The sequence below is a fragment of the Meles meles genome, chromosome 6 (assembly GCF_922984935.1).
Source record: "Meles meles chromosome 6, mMelMel3.1 paternal haplotype, whole genome shotgun sequence".
Lineage (NCBI taxonomy): Eukaryota > Metazoa > Chordata > Mammalia > Carnivora > Mustelidae > Meles > Meles meles.
In genome coordinates, this window is record NC_060071.1 from 111,503,005 (window position 1) to 111,518,056 (window position 15,052).

At 43.3% G+C, this 15,052-nt stretch overlaps 1 protein-coding gene across 2 annotated transcripts in view; it reads left to right on the plus strand.

Moving 5' to 3' along the window:
* The first annotated feature begins 10,393 nt into the window (after positions 1 to 10,393).
* Positions 10,394 to 15,052, plus strand: part of PPM1A (protein phosphatase, Mg2+/Mn2+ dependent 1A) — a 41,335-nt gene continuing 36,676 nt past the window's right edge. Inside the window, exon 1 of one of the 2 annotated variants that reach the window (XM_046007353.1) lies at positions 10,394 to 10,525. The gene's annotated coding sequence lies outside the window, so the exon portion shown is untranslated. Of the gene's footprint in view, positions 10,526 to 11,087; positions 11,212 to 15,052 lie in introns of those variants that run through there. The other variant, XM_046007354.1, reaches the window with a different exon arrangement.

Sequence of the window (15,052 nt, forward strand, 5' to 3'; positions counted from 1 at the left end):
TATTTGTTGAGGCAGTTTTAAAGACCTACCTAGGATCAATGGGTAAAGAGATATATCTTCTCCCACCTTTTGATACAACAATGGTAAGGTTTGGAAAAGGAGAGGTAGAACTCAAAATATCATAGGGGTCTTTTTTGAAAAATAAAATCTGACATAATCATCCAAGTCTAAAGTCCTCCTGGACACTTACATCATCTTTAACAATTTGGTCTCATACTGCTTTTCATCACTGGTATATCTAACTACCTCCTCATACTTTGCTTCTAATCCAGTTAAGAGAGTCATGCCCAGGGGCGCCTGGGTGGCTCAGTGGGTTAAGCCGCTGCCTTCGGCTCAAGTCATGATCTCAGGGTCCTGGGATCGAGTCCCGCATCCCTCTCTCTCTCTCTGCCTGCCTCTCTATCTACTTGTGATCTCTCTCTGTCAAATAAATAAATAAAATATTTTTTAAAAAAAAAAGAGAGAGTCATGCCCATTTCAAAGATTCTGGGCAGAGCTTTCTCCCCACTGAAATCCAACCTAATGCAAATTCAACCTATCCTTCAAGGAGTACCCCTATTGTGACTCTATGAACCAGAGAGAAACCCCAATTTAAACTGGCTTAACCAAATAGAGAATGTATTGCCTCAAGGAACTAAACACTCCAGAGGAGACGCTATCTTTGCACATGCCCCAAGAAGCTCCAAACTCTCACCATCCTTGCTGCTAACAACCATAGAGGAACAGGATGTCTTTCTTCTAATGACTCCCAAATGATTCCTAGGATTTACTCTAATTGGTCCACGTAGGTCATGTGCCTAAACTTGCATCAGATTCTGGGGTCAGAGGAAGGAATTCTATTGAAAGGAAGAGGTAGTGGTTCCTAAAGAAATGTACATTACTGTTACCAGAATGTGGAAGAAAAAGAAGTTCTGTTCCAGAGTCATGGTTTTTTCATTGCTAGAGTAGTGGAATGTTGAAGATGGAAGGAACTGCAAGGATTATTTGACTCAATCCCTTCATTTTACATATGTGGAAACTCAAAATTCAGAAAGATGAGATGATTTGCCTATATTGCATACAGTGGCATAGCATCAGTGCCAAAACTAAAACCCTGTGTTCTGACTCCCCAGGCCACAGGGTCTATGAATAACCTGATGTCATAATAGAGCTAGGGTTATGTTTTAAACTTCAAATTTGCGTTTTAAAAACCAGCAAAGCTTGGAGTCCCATGGTGTTCAAATTCTATCCACTCACTTGTTCTATGAATTTGGACAAGTGACTGAACCCTTCTGAGCTTCCATGTCTCATTCGTGAAATATAGTAATCACAGCTACCTTGAAGGGATATTGTTGGGGTTAAATTAGATACTGTGGAAATAACGATTCTAACAAAAAAGGAAGCACTCAATAAATGGTAGCCATCCTTTGTGTCTCTTGCCATGTTTAATGGGATTTAACACAAATCCAACTTGGTATTTGACTAACAATTCTTTTCATAGGTGTGGGGGTTGTGATTTACATCATCTAGAGCATTTTATTAAGTCAATGAAATTTCTCACCCCTTAACAGCTTCAAACAAATATTAATACCAAAAAGGACTTTTCTAATCCAAATTCAATAGTTACAAGGAGCATTTCATGGACTTTTAAACACCCTTTTGTAATGCTGCCTTTGGGAATCTAAGTACAGGACGGCAGAAATTTTAGTTGTCAGTTCCATGTGTTTCTGTATTTTAGTTTTTGCTTTTGAATTCAGGCAGGACTGACATGTGATGGTGTGTTTAGTGATGACAGTCCAAATAGTCTGACTGCCTTTAAGGCAATGTTTATGGGTACATAACCCAGATATGACACACATGACTCACAGGCCATATAAATCACTGGTATTTTATATCAAGCCAAGATTTTTGGGGGCCTCCCATGTTTCAAGTACTCACATTGTTCCCTTTAACCTTCCCATGCTTTTGTTGTGATTGACAACACAAAAGAGCTTTGTATCTCTTGCCTACTTGGACAAGGGTCAGTAATTTTACTGACCCCCACCCACCTCAAGATGTACATATGGTTCTTTAAAAGTACAGATCCATATATTTTATTAAATACTCTTTTCAAGAACTTTGGTGGCCATAAATGTAATTTAAACAACAAATTATTTCTAACTGATTTTTTTTTAAAGATTTTATTATTTATTTGATGAAGAGAGAACAAGCAGGGGGAACTGGAGAAGCAGGTTCCCTGCTGAACAAGGAGCCTGACATGGGACTTGATCCCAGGACTCCCAGATCATCACCTGAGCTGAAGGCCGACACCTAACTGATTGAGCCACCCAGGTGTCCTAAAAGATATTTTTAATAGAATTGATATACATATATCAGAGTCCGGTAAACAGGAGGTTTGCGATATGCTATAGCAACTATTATTTGCATCCTTCTCCATATTTAATGTCATTTGACACATTGTAGGTTCATAATCAGTACTTAGTTTTGAATGATGGATTATTTTTCCCAATGATAGGTGCTTATGATTTATATCAGCTAGTGCACAGGCTGAATCTGTCACTACTGGCAGAAATTGTTATTTCGTTCACCAATGCAGAGATCATAGATTCTACAGGTATAATACAATAACCATAATAATTTTTATTATGAAACATTTCTTGGGTATCTACAATGTACTAATTATAAGATTAAACATAAAATTAGTCATGGTTCTTTTTTAAAGGCCTATTCTGGCCTTTAGAAAAGACCTTGAAGATTACCAATATATGACCTTTAAATTAAAGGAAGAAATCTCAGGAGCAAGTAAGAAGACTAAACATGTGAAGTATTTGTCTTTCTTTCATTGGTCTGTGACTGAGATTGAACCTAGATATGGCGGTGGAAGAAGTAGAATTCATCTTTGATTTCTTGAGGTCTTTACCGAGTACCTTGTTAAATTTGCTTTACCCTATCCCACTAATGCATGTCAATGCAACTTGCTTCCCACGTATTAAAATTTAACTGTCAAAAGATCTAAAGATTTTCATATTAAAAATCTCTGCCTTAGGTAAGGACACTTAAACAACCGTTCTCACTGGATAGCACAAGATCTAAATAACTAGTAGAATTTTGGTCTTCCGCCTTCAGATGTGTGTGGAGAGCATTAAGTAGGGAGGGAGGGGATAATAAGGTTCTTGGAGAGTATTTTTGAGGGAGGTATTCACCTGAAATTGAACCACTTGAATGTGTGTCTATCTTATCTACTCTTAGTTTAGCCTTTCCTACAAGGTACTTCTTGCTACATTTTACTATACTAACCAAGAAAGGTTACATAATGACTCATTGGCAAAAATATCTAAGCATCCTTCTCAGAAAATGAAAACAGAAACTCCAGGAATAAGAGCTCTCTAGAAGACCTCATTCCTACCACCAATATGTAATCATTTTATGCCATTTAAAGCTGAAAACTAATTTCACTTCCTCTTTAAGGATTTATGAAGCTGACATGAAAGGATTTTTCTACTTCCACTTTTACTTTTCTAAAATCTCTTCTCCATATTGCAGCAAGAGCAAAACATAAATCAGATCACATCATTCCCCTGCATGAAAACCTCCAGTGGCTTTCCATCACACTTAAAAAAAAACAAAACAAAAATCCCAAAATGCTTGCTGTGGTCTGTAGGCACCCTGCCTACATAGCACTCTGTCCCACCTTGACCGTGCTCCGGACATTCTAGAGTTCTCTCCGTTTCTTGACATGTCAAGAGCACTCCCACCCCAGGGCCTTTGCTCTTACCTGGGTCTTCCGTTAGATGTTCACATGGTGGTTTCCTCTGTCATCCAGGCCTGCCCAGCTGCCACCCCTATAACAGGCTTTCTCGGACCAGCTGCTGTAAAGTAACCTTCCCTTTGTTCCCTCTCCCATCCTGCTGGCTCGCATCATACTTTGCTCTACATTTTTTAGAGTATTTATTCCTCTGTAAGAATCTCGTTTGTTTTCTGTTAACCCCAAGTAAGCTCTATGAAAACTGCCTTTCTTCTTCACCATAGTATCCCCAGCCTCTAGAGCACTGTCTGGCATTTTTGAAGTACTCAATACCTTTATCTTTATTGATTAGATAAAATGCATGATGGTGACTCAAGTCTGTAATATAAAAATTACAAATATTACAACACATAAAACATTGGGTTTGGAAATTATAAATACTATAACACATAAAACATAGAGTTTGAAGTCCTTCTTTTAAAGCAGTATAGGAAGAACAATTTAGAGTTTAGGTTCAGAACCAAATGCTCACCTCTGGTGTAGACAGCATGAAGTGGAAATTCACGTAAAAAGGGTCGGCAGTGGAGGGGGTGACAGAATCCTCCAGGATAGGACCCTTGTCATAGGTCACACATATATTCCCACAGGCCCTCAGTAAGCCAATGGGCTAGATGTCAAAACAAGTCTTGAAAAGAATAATTTTAGGGGTGCCTGGGTGGCTCAGTGGGTTAAGCCTCTGCCTTCTGCTCAGGTCATGATCTTAGAGTCCTGGGATCAAGCCCCACATTGGGCTCTCTGCCCAGCAGGGAGCCTGCTTCCTCCCCGCCCCCCCCCCACATCTACTTGTGATCTGTCAAATAAATAAATAAAATCTTAAAAAAAAAGAATAATTTTAGCTGTACCTATGCCTATGTAGGCCTAGAGAAGAGACAAAATATTGCATGGAAGGTGTCCAATCATTTACAATGTGTTATTATTAAAAATATCACATGATATGCTTTAAAGTAACAGTTACATTTTCTTGTGCCACTGGTATTGGGCCATGTGGCAGGTTCTTTGTGTGCAAGATCTCATCTGTTTCTGCAAGATGATTATTCCTGTGTTCCTGATGAAGAAACGAAGGCTGAGAGAGGTTAATGACTTGTGCACAGGATGAACAGCAGAGATAGGCTTTGGAATATCCTCTTTGGCTTTAACATGTTTAAAATATTAAAAATGATTGTTATGAATATCTTCAAACAAAATGAAGTTTTCGTTACTGCCTATCGTCATACCAAGCCTGGTCTCACACTTACCATGGACCTGCCTGGACCCCAGGCTCTATAGTTGTCAGTCTTTGAGCTAACCTGAATTCTTCCTCCTACCTGCTACTTCTCTACAAAGAGGCCTCTACCACGTTTGTACCAATGGCGGGGTGCTTTCCAAGTACCCCTGGGGTGGCCGTCAATGGCTGTTATGCTGGCTTTTGTCTTGCTAAGTAGGATTTGTAGAGAATCAGCCAAAAAGAAAGGACAGAGTTTTAGGAAACAGAAGGAGAGAAGTTTTCCTTGAGTGGAGAGAGCAGGAGAATGGAGTTGGTGACAGCTGGAAACAAAATTCTAAGATAAGTGATGATTTTATATGGAGCTTGAGAAATATTTTGCTGTTCGATGCGCCGTGTACCTCCTTTTCCAAGACATCTTCAACAAGGGTACCATTTTTGGACTTGGTCTTTTTTTTTGTGGATGGGAAACTTCCTCAAGAAGAGAGAAAGAGAGCGCAAGAAGGCCCAGTCAGCTTCTGGGACTGAAAAAGCAGTGACTTTGGACTCATGGTCTCAGGTCTGCAAAAGAGCTCTTTTTCTCAGCCTTAGTTTCCTTTTCTGTAAAATGGGGGGTAAGAGAGAGAGAAGGGAAGGATCTTCCTTTGCAAAGTTGTTGTGAGAATTAAATAACACCCATAAGGGGCCTGGTATGGAGCCTGGCATATTCTAGTCCCTCTTCATTCCCTTTCCCTCATATTGAGCTAGAATTGTGCTCTCTGTAATCCCCATGAATTGGTTCTTGTTCTACTCTGCAGAACCTGATGGGATTCTATCACCTTTTTCATGTGACAAAGCTCCAGTCTGCCTAGAGCTTTCAAGAAAAGAAAATGCGTAGCAACGTCTCAGAATCAATTGCTCTCAAACCTAAAATGACTTCATTTTTCAATTGCTGTTTTTACTACCCACTTAAAAACACTTCTAAGAAAGAATCAAGATAAAGATTAAAAGTGAATCTGCATACTGAACAAATCCTTCAAATATCAAGGGATAAGGTAAATATACACCTCACCATGCAGATTTTCTAAAGGCAAAAGATCTAATTTGGTAATTAGCTAACCTTCCTGAGCACTCACTGGGTGTCAAGGATGTACCAGTTCTTCTGTATTTGGTTGCTTTTAGCTACAAATAACTGACTACAAAAATAAAAGTGGCTTCAACAATGAGAAATATTATCCTTGAGGGTGGGACTTTTTGCCTAGTCATGTCCTTATCTACTACCAGCCTAGCATCCAATAACTATCCGCTGAACAAGTGAATTTGCCTGAAAGGACCTGCACCAATGTCTTGGGTCTGTCCATATACAGTTCTCTTGAGGTGAGACCTACTCTGAAGACTCCCTAGGACTTGGCCTGTGGGGTTCATGGTGACTCACACCTCTCTTAAAAGGTCCAGGAGGAGTCACAGGGACAATACAAGACTGCTAGTTCCCATCTGCTCCACCTGAGGAGCGCTGCCTCAGTGATGTCACACAGGACAGGATTTTCTAATCCTTTTCATTCTGTGACAGAACTTTAAAGACCTAAGTTTCTCGTGATCCTATGTGGTTGGGGGGGAGGGGAAGGATGGAGGAAAGAGAGCCAGGGTGGGGGGCACACCCCCCACCAACAAAATTAATTTGGGGCTCTATCCACTGAAATGTACTCCTTCAGGAGAAAGTGGGTAGCAGAGGCTGTAATTTGGACTAAGCTAGGAAAAAATGAGAAGAATGGGGAAAAGAAGAACAAAGGGGACTAAGAAAGAACAGAAGAAAGGGAGAAGAGTGATAAGGAGAAAAGAGAGAAGAGGAAGACATATGAAGAGGATATTTGGGAAGAAGACACGTGGAACAGGTAGTGAAGGTGGAGGAGGAAGGCAGAGTTGAAACTCTGTTCTGCTTGGCTCTGTGACTCTTGAGTAATGACTGACCTCAGTGAGAAAGGGTGGATGGCTCAGGTGAGGGGAATTCTCCAGTACTCCCTGGAGGGGTCACTTAAATTGTTGACATTTATTTTGAGAGGCCTAAGCCAGGCTGTCTTAAGAGTGACCCTCCTGGATTGATTCACCATAGCAATTTGGTAACAAGTAATGTAACCTTCACTTTTAACTGCGATTATCGAGGAAAAGAGGAGAGAGTACGGCTAACCAGATTAAGCTTCAGACTCCTCACCTCAGTCCCCTCCTCACGCCAGGCCTCCCAATTACTAAGCTGATAGCACACAGTTAAATTCAGGACTTGAAAGCCAATCTATCAGAAAATCCTCCTCCTCTTTGGTAATTGAAATGTAAACAGATTTCCAAAGCAGAGCGTGATAGTTTTACAATATACCTATAAGAATTACTGAAATACAATTATGAGAATGTGTTCTCACTGAGGTTTCACAGAAACTCACTATGAACAACCCAAATACACGTAGGAGGCCCCCGGTAGTTCAAACAAAAAAAATTTTAACGCTCTTTTTTCAATGTCCTTTCCTCCTTTCTAAATAGTTGGGTTTTGTCTACAGTATAACATTTCGGGAACATAATACTTAATATAATAATAAGGAAGGGAATATTATAATATCAAGCATATTTATTCAGACAATATTAAGATAACTTCATCCCCAACTTGAAAATGTTACCTTATAACCCACAAATTTCCTAGCTCATAACAAAATGTCCCTGCAAATTGTATCTAGAAATGAGAAATAGTAGGAAGGTACAGCCTTTTTTTTTTTTTTTTAAGATTTTATTTATTTATTTGTCAGAGAGAGAGAGAGAGAAAGCACACAAGCAGGCAGAGGCAGAGAGAGGGGCAGGCAGGGAGAGAGCAGGCTCCCTGCTGAGCAAGGAACCCGATGCGGGACTCAATCCCAGGACCCCGGGATCATGACCTGAGCCGAAGGTAGTGGCTTAACCCACTGAGCCACCCAGGCGTCCCAGAAGGTACAGCTTTATCAGTAGTCTGTGGCACACTGTGCGGCCTCCTTAAAAAAATCTCTTTATGCTCTTATTTTCTATCCTTCTGCCTTTTCTGCTATAATTGACCCAGATTCTCTTACAAGTATAGAACAGAGAGACAAAGATATGGAAGCCTAAAGGAAGGAAGCAGAAAGATAAGCTAGTCCTTCAACTGTCATTGGCTACCCAGGCTCTGCCTTAGGAATAAGAAAGTTTGCTTTCCAGGGGCACTTCAAATAGTGGTTGCCAAATGGGCTTTTTAATCTCACAACTGTAATGAGTCCACCAGCATGCTAATCATGCTGTTACTTGTCTTAAGTATTAAGGATTTCAATACCGCACAGTTTCAAAGATCTTTGATCTAATTTCCCCCATTTTGGCAAGCGTAGGGAGAAGTAATTAGGAAATGTGTCCTCAGATGATACTGGGACCAAGTGCATAAGTGAATTTTATTTTCACGTTGTATACCTGGAAAAGATCCATCTTCCTCTTACTCTAAGAAATTCTAACGCCATAGATATTGGGTAGAGTGATTTTTGGGTTTCTTGAAGAATTGGCCAGCCAGTGACTGTTTGGTGAAACTATTTTATCCTGCTGTCAGATTCCAGGCCTAAATGTGAAAGGAACAGAATCTTCCAAAAAAAAGTCATGCAGAAAAAATTGGAGATAGCTTTCACAGCTTCAAAAACAGCTAAGTGTTCGCTGAATGACAGAAAGAATAAACAGATTGCTTTTGATCTAAGAGTTGGGGCAACAAAGTGCTTTTAGGATATACAAAGTAACAGGGTACAAATTGCTACAGTGAGTTCCTGAGATAAAATGGAGAGGCCTCATCGCAAGTTTACCTCTTTATTGGCCAGAACCCAACTTGACTAATATTTTCAGGTGTTCTTTTTAAATTACTTGCCTCCTACACTGAACTATTTGGGTTTTTCTTTATATATACGCGACCATTTTTTAAAACACGGATTTTTCTTTTAAACTTCTTTCCCAGCCAGTGTGGTATAGGTCAAATCCGTGAACAGGTTAAGTCTCTGACGAGAGAGGGAAAGACACCCCAGCCAATGGGAAATCGTGCTGGTGATGTACTGCTCCCACTTCTGATTCATTGGCCGCCTAGGGTTGTCATTCTATCCCTGCGTCTGCAAACAGCGTGGGTCGGTTTTCTGTAGTCCAGCTAGCTAAACTGGATTTTGGCCGCCTGCATGTGCAGTTTCAATTAGGTTCACTTGATCACTAACTCTTGATAGAAGCAGCTGTTACGTTTCTGATTATTCTCAAGAAAAATCTTGCGTTCCTTAAACCTTGCAGGTCGTTGGAGGTCCCCTGTGGCAGAATCACGTGGCTAACATGTGCAAATAAGTACAATGTGGAATCCCATGAGCTACAAATGGAAAACGTGCCAGAAATCAGAACATGTGCCCCGTGCGTGTATCAGTTGCACTCGCGTGTGGGTGGGTGGTAGTAGGTGTTGCTGCCCTTCGGGCCGAGAGGTGTGTGGTAGGGGCACCTGCTAGGGTGGCTCCAGAGGCCTGGGGCCCCGGAAGAGAGGGGGTCTGGCAGCTGCCTGGTGCAACAGTGCGTTCTAGCCTCGGCAGCCGGACGGCAACTAGGCCGCAACTGCGTCCGAGAGAAGTCGAAAGCACGGGGTCGATCCTCCGAGTTCTGAGAACGGCGTCTTTGCAGGGAGTGGGGTGTGTATTTAAGACAAGTGGAAGCGCCGGGGTGGGAGGAGCCGACGCCCTAGGGGGAGCTCCGGAGTCCCGGCTCGACAGACTGCCGGGTTTGGAGAAGCTCTCGATGTCCGGGACTCCTTACACTCACGCACTCTGTCCAGCCCCGGGGCCGGGGACATAAAAGCTCCAGTCCTGGTTCCGATCCGGGATTCGGATGCTCCCTTCGGCCTCGGCCTTGGGCCGAGGGGGCTGCGGCGAGAGAAGCTGGGTAGGGCAGTGATGTCATCTGCGGCTGCCCCTCCCCCGCCTGCTGGCCCTCGCCGCAGTTCCTGCCCAACGACATCCGGGTCTCTGCAGCTGCTCCGCGGCGCCGCAGCTGTAGCGGCCGCCGAGCCCGCTGGGCGGAGCGGACAGAGGAGTCGGGGAGGGGCCGCACGGCGCCTTCATGAGCGCGCCTGCGCGGGGACGCGCTCGAGGCGGCGGCGGCGGCGGCGCTAGGGGCGGGAGCGCGCGCGGGAGCAAGGGAGCAGTGGTCTCGGCGCCGGCCCGGCCCGCAGCTTCGCGTGCTCGGGCGGCTGCAGCGCCGGAACGGGTAGTTGGGGAGGGGGGGGGTGGGGGGGCGCCAGGCAGGTGGGGCGCGAAAGCGATGAGTCTTCGGCTCTTCCTCCTCCTCCTCCGGGACCCGCTCTCCGCCTCCCGCTCCAACGCCCGGATGATCTGAGCCGCGAGGGCGCCGAGAGCCGGGGGCCCGGACGCAGCCCGGCTCCTCCCCTCCTCCGCCCCCTCCCCCGGCCCGACCTGGCCGGCAGCCGCCGCGGTGACCCCCTTCCAGCCCCCTCCCCGGCCGCCGTCGCCGCCGCTGCCTTGGCCGACCAGGGACCTGCCCGCCCGCGGCTGCTCCGGGTAAGCGCGACGCTCGGGCCGAGGGCGGGCGGGCGGGCGGGCGGGCGGGCCTGCGCGGCGGCGGTGGCGGCCAGGCCTGGGCCTGGGGCCTGTAAACAAGCCGGGCGTCTGCCCGGGCGCTCCCGGGAGGAGACACGACAACTCCACCCCCTAGCCCGGCCTCCTCCCCGAAGCCGGGCGGCGGGCCGCAAGGGGTTAACGCTCAGCGAGGGCGGTGGCGGCGGAGAGGCGGGGGCGGGGTGTTGGTGGCGGCGGCGGCGCGGGGAGGGGGCGCGACCCTCCCGCCGCCGACGCCCGGCGAGTGTTTGTGGCCGCGGCGCGGGCGAGGGCCCCAGGGCAGCCTGGCCCGAGAACGGCGGGCGGAACTTTTCCCCAGCGAGGAGTGGGGCGTCGCGGCGCCCCCTCCCGCAGTGCCGCCCAGGGCTCCAACCCCTGGGAGGGAGGCCTGGAGGAAGAAGGGGGTAGGCTTCCTTTGGACCGGACTTGGCCTCGAGGCTCCAAATTCTGGAGGATTTGCTTCAGGGGTCTGAGCTGAGAGTGAGGCTCCTAAGAACTCAAGTCGGTGATACCTCCAGTTCATTCATTATTAAGGCATCGAACAAATCCATTGAAGTAAATCACACTGATTTCTTGTATTTTTAACTGTGTGAATTGTGTGATGAAGTTCTTGGAGTTTGGTGGTTGAGGTATGGTTCTGTTCTGCTTGTAAATTTAAATATTCTCTTGAAAGACAGCTGGCTGTGGAGAGCCTTCTACCAACCGCAGTTTAGATACGTTTTGAAAATTTCATCACCTGAGGTATTTTTCCTTCTCCCTTCTCAAGCACCGCATGGTACTTACAAATCCACAAAGGTCATACTTAAGTTGTCCAAGCCAAGAAATACATGCGCCGCCCCCATCCCCACCCCTGAATTTTCTGCAAGTTGCTCTAATGAGCGTAATGAATTTTAAGAAGTGATTGGAAAAGCGATGGGAGGTGTAAAAATCAATGGGATATAGGTATTATTTTCCCAGAGTAGGTGATTTTGACAGTATTGAAAGAAGTTAAAAATTTCAAAAATTGTTCTGGAGGAAGAGGGCTTAATCTTTTCAGAGTTGCATGGTGGGATTTTAAACACAATGAGTTTTTAGATGCAAAGAGCTCTGAAGAGTGAGGGGGTATTTATTTATTTAAATGGTACTCTGCTGAGCCATAGGGGTTCCAGAGCTCATAGGAGTTCAGCAGGGTTTACTCCTCAATTCCTCTTAAACGGGAACAATTTCACTATTATAACTTTTATATTTTGACATATTGGGTCTTTTACAAATACTGTATTTCTGTAACACTTTACAGATGAGAAAATTGATTAGGAAGGTGGTGACCCACCCCATTGCCTATTTTCTAATCATAGATGTTACCCTTGATTTAATGTTTCTTTGTCAGTAAATAAGTTGAGGCACAAAGTAATGTTCCTTGCCTGATGTTGTAGTTCTGTTCTTATGTGTGACTCTTGTGTATCTGAATAAACATTGAATCCTGTAGAGATGATTACTTTTAAGCTGCAAGTTGCAAGTTACTGCAGTGACACATTATTGAAACTGTAATGAGAAGTGCACATGGAAGTTACTGAAGACATTTTTGATTTGATACCATCAAACATTTTTCACATTAGTGAAGTAATTTGTTATGGGAGAGGTATATAAGAGCAGGAAGTTTGGCTAGCTACCTCAGTATATATTTGCAAAGTAACAGGGTTGAATGCTCGTCATTAAAATGTCTTTTTTAGGGGCACCTGAGTGGCTCAGTTGGATAAGCTTCTGACTCTTTGGTCTCAGCTCACGTCTTTGTCCCAGGGCTGTGAGTTCAAGCCCCTCCTTGGAGGCTATGCTGGGCCTGGAGCCTGCTTTAAGAAAGTGTTCTTTTCTTTTTTGGTGGAAATTTACCTAAATTTCTTTAGACATTCTTTTTTTTTTTTTTTTTAAACACCGGTTGTATCTTTTTATATTTCAGTTTGAAGGGCTAGAGTGATGACCGTAATTACAGTATAACCTGTTGAAGGGAACATTGTACTCGGAGATAAGAATTGTTTAGTCATGGCTGTGCTCCAAAATATCTGTGTCCATGGACAAGTCCTTTTTAACTGTTTGAGTCTCAGTTTACAAATCAGTAAAGCATAGTGGTATACTGTATTATCAAATGCATGGCCAGTTACTAAATTTTCTTACTCAGTTAACACTGATATTCAGTATGCCTTGACCAAATTCCTAGTATATGTCAGGCACTTAGATGTTTCAGTATTCTAAATCTGCATGTTATTTAAAAGTAAGTGTCTTCTTTAAAAGAATTTTAAGTTGATAATTGATCTTTAGAGATGATACTCCTGTAGGTAGGCTTTATTGATTTTTCTGTTGGGATTGGGAAGTCTAGAAATACTCTTGGGAGGAAGAAGGATGGGGATTCCACAAGAAATAAAGGGTGGATGAAACTGCAGGTTTGAACAAGCACAGGACCCTTCGTAGTTTGATGTGAAGGGCATTATAAGAACACATTATGAAGATGTTTCTGTAAGTTCAAGCTGGGTCTTGCTTATCTTGACTTGTTAATAAACCTTTGTCTGAAAATTTGTTTCCTAATGCCTAATTTTTTTCAAAGAACTCTATAGCAACATCATGTTGTCACATGGTAAACATTGCTAAGCAGTTACCAAAAACTTACAACAATCTTTGAATTTGTTCAGATTATACTTACACTATTATAGTAGCTAATAGAATGTGTAGCTGATTTTGGCTCAGCTGTGAATGCTGATTTATTTAATAATTTAAAACTGAAAACTGACATATGTCCACAGGGAGCTTGTTGTCCCCGAAATGCTCACCCATGAGAGCTGAATTAATTTCTTAAAGTGTAAGTCTGTGATAATTAGACCTCCCCCCATGATTATCTAACTCTTGCCTGGGCACCTGACTCTTGATGGTACTGTAAAGTAATCCAAGGATTACTTTCCATCCATAGATCAAAGAAGGGAGGCAACCAAGTAAGAAAGTCCGCTGAAGTGGAGTCCTATAAGAGTTAAACAAGAAGTAGGCCTCCTGGGTGGCTGTGTCGGTTAAGGGTCTGCCTTCAGCACAGGTCATAATCCCAGGGTTCCAGGATAGAGTCCTGCATGGGTGGTCCTGCTCAGTGGTGAGCCTGCTTCTCCCTCTCCCACTGTGTCTCTCTCTGTCAAATAAATAAATAAAATCTTTAAAAAAAAAAAAAAGTTAAGCAAGAAGATAAAACAAGGTGTGGCCTGTGAAATATGTGGACCTTGGGTGAGGGGAAGGTGTGAGGCAACTAGGTAAAATTTGCACCCTCCGGTACCTTTGGTGGTAACTTTATGCCAGAATGTGTTCTTTCATTTCGAATAATGTTGGTGACAAATTTTTAAAATTCAGTTGCTTCATTTATTATTGCACTATTAGCCAAGAAATTCCCTGAATTTCTAGCTGGGATTATTAACCACCCTTATATAAAAGAAGCTTGGGTTAAATTTATATAAAAATCAAAAGGTTGATTATATTCTTCTTTTGCTTTTTTTTTTTTTAAGGTTTTATTTATCTGACAGCGAGGGATTACAAGTAGGCAGAGAGGCAGGCAGAGAGAGAGAAGGGAAAGCAGGCTCCCTCTTGAGCGGAGAGCCCCCAGGGCTTGATCCCGAGCCCAAAGGCAGAGGCCTAACCCACTGAGCCACCCAGGAGTCCCTCTTTTGCTCTCAAATGTACTTCATATTACACAAGTAACAATTTTATATTTTATTGAATCTACAGAATTTATTCCTTGATGATTTTGACCTTTGCATGTCCTAGCTATCTCTGTACTACCTAGATAATCTCTTTACCTAGCTTTTCTTTTGCTGAGGCAGGTAGGAGGAGCTAGAGAAAGGAACCGATTAAGAGAGGTGAGCTTCTGAATACCTTTATCTAAAATGTAATAGACTTTAGAATTTTTTTTTAAAAACCGAGAAAAGGGGCACCTGGATGGCTCAGTGGGTTAAACCTCTTGCCTTCTGCTCAGGTCATGATCTCAGGGTCCTGGGATCGAGCCCCACATCGGGCTCTCTGCTCAGTGGGGAGTCTGCTTCCTCCTCTTTCTCTCTTTGCCTGCCTCTCCATCTACTTGAGATCTCTGTCTGTCAAATAAATAAATAATATCTTTAAAAAAAAAAAAGTGCTAGATCTTAATGTGTATTAGGAAAGTAGACTACTGATACTGTGTTTATGAAATTAGAGGTGTCTTAAACATTCCTTGAGTAATAAAGGAGGGAGCTTGAGTTTTTATAATTCTAAATATGTTTATTTGGAATCCATTGACCAAGTTTATGTACTATTCGTATTTAGGATCTGGGTTGAAAGAATTTTTGTAGGTGATATGATTTGAATTAAAATCCTATGAGAACAAACTACTTCTAGATACAGAATAAAGATATAGTGAAAGTCACAGTGTATTTTTTTTTTTAAGGTTTTATTTACTTTACAGACAGAGCAAGAGAGGGAACACAAGCAGGGGGA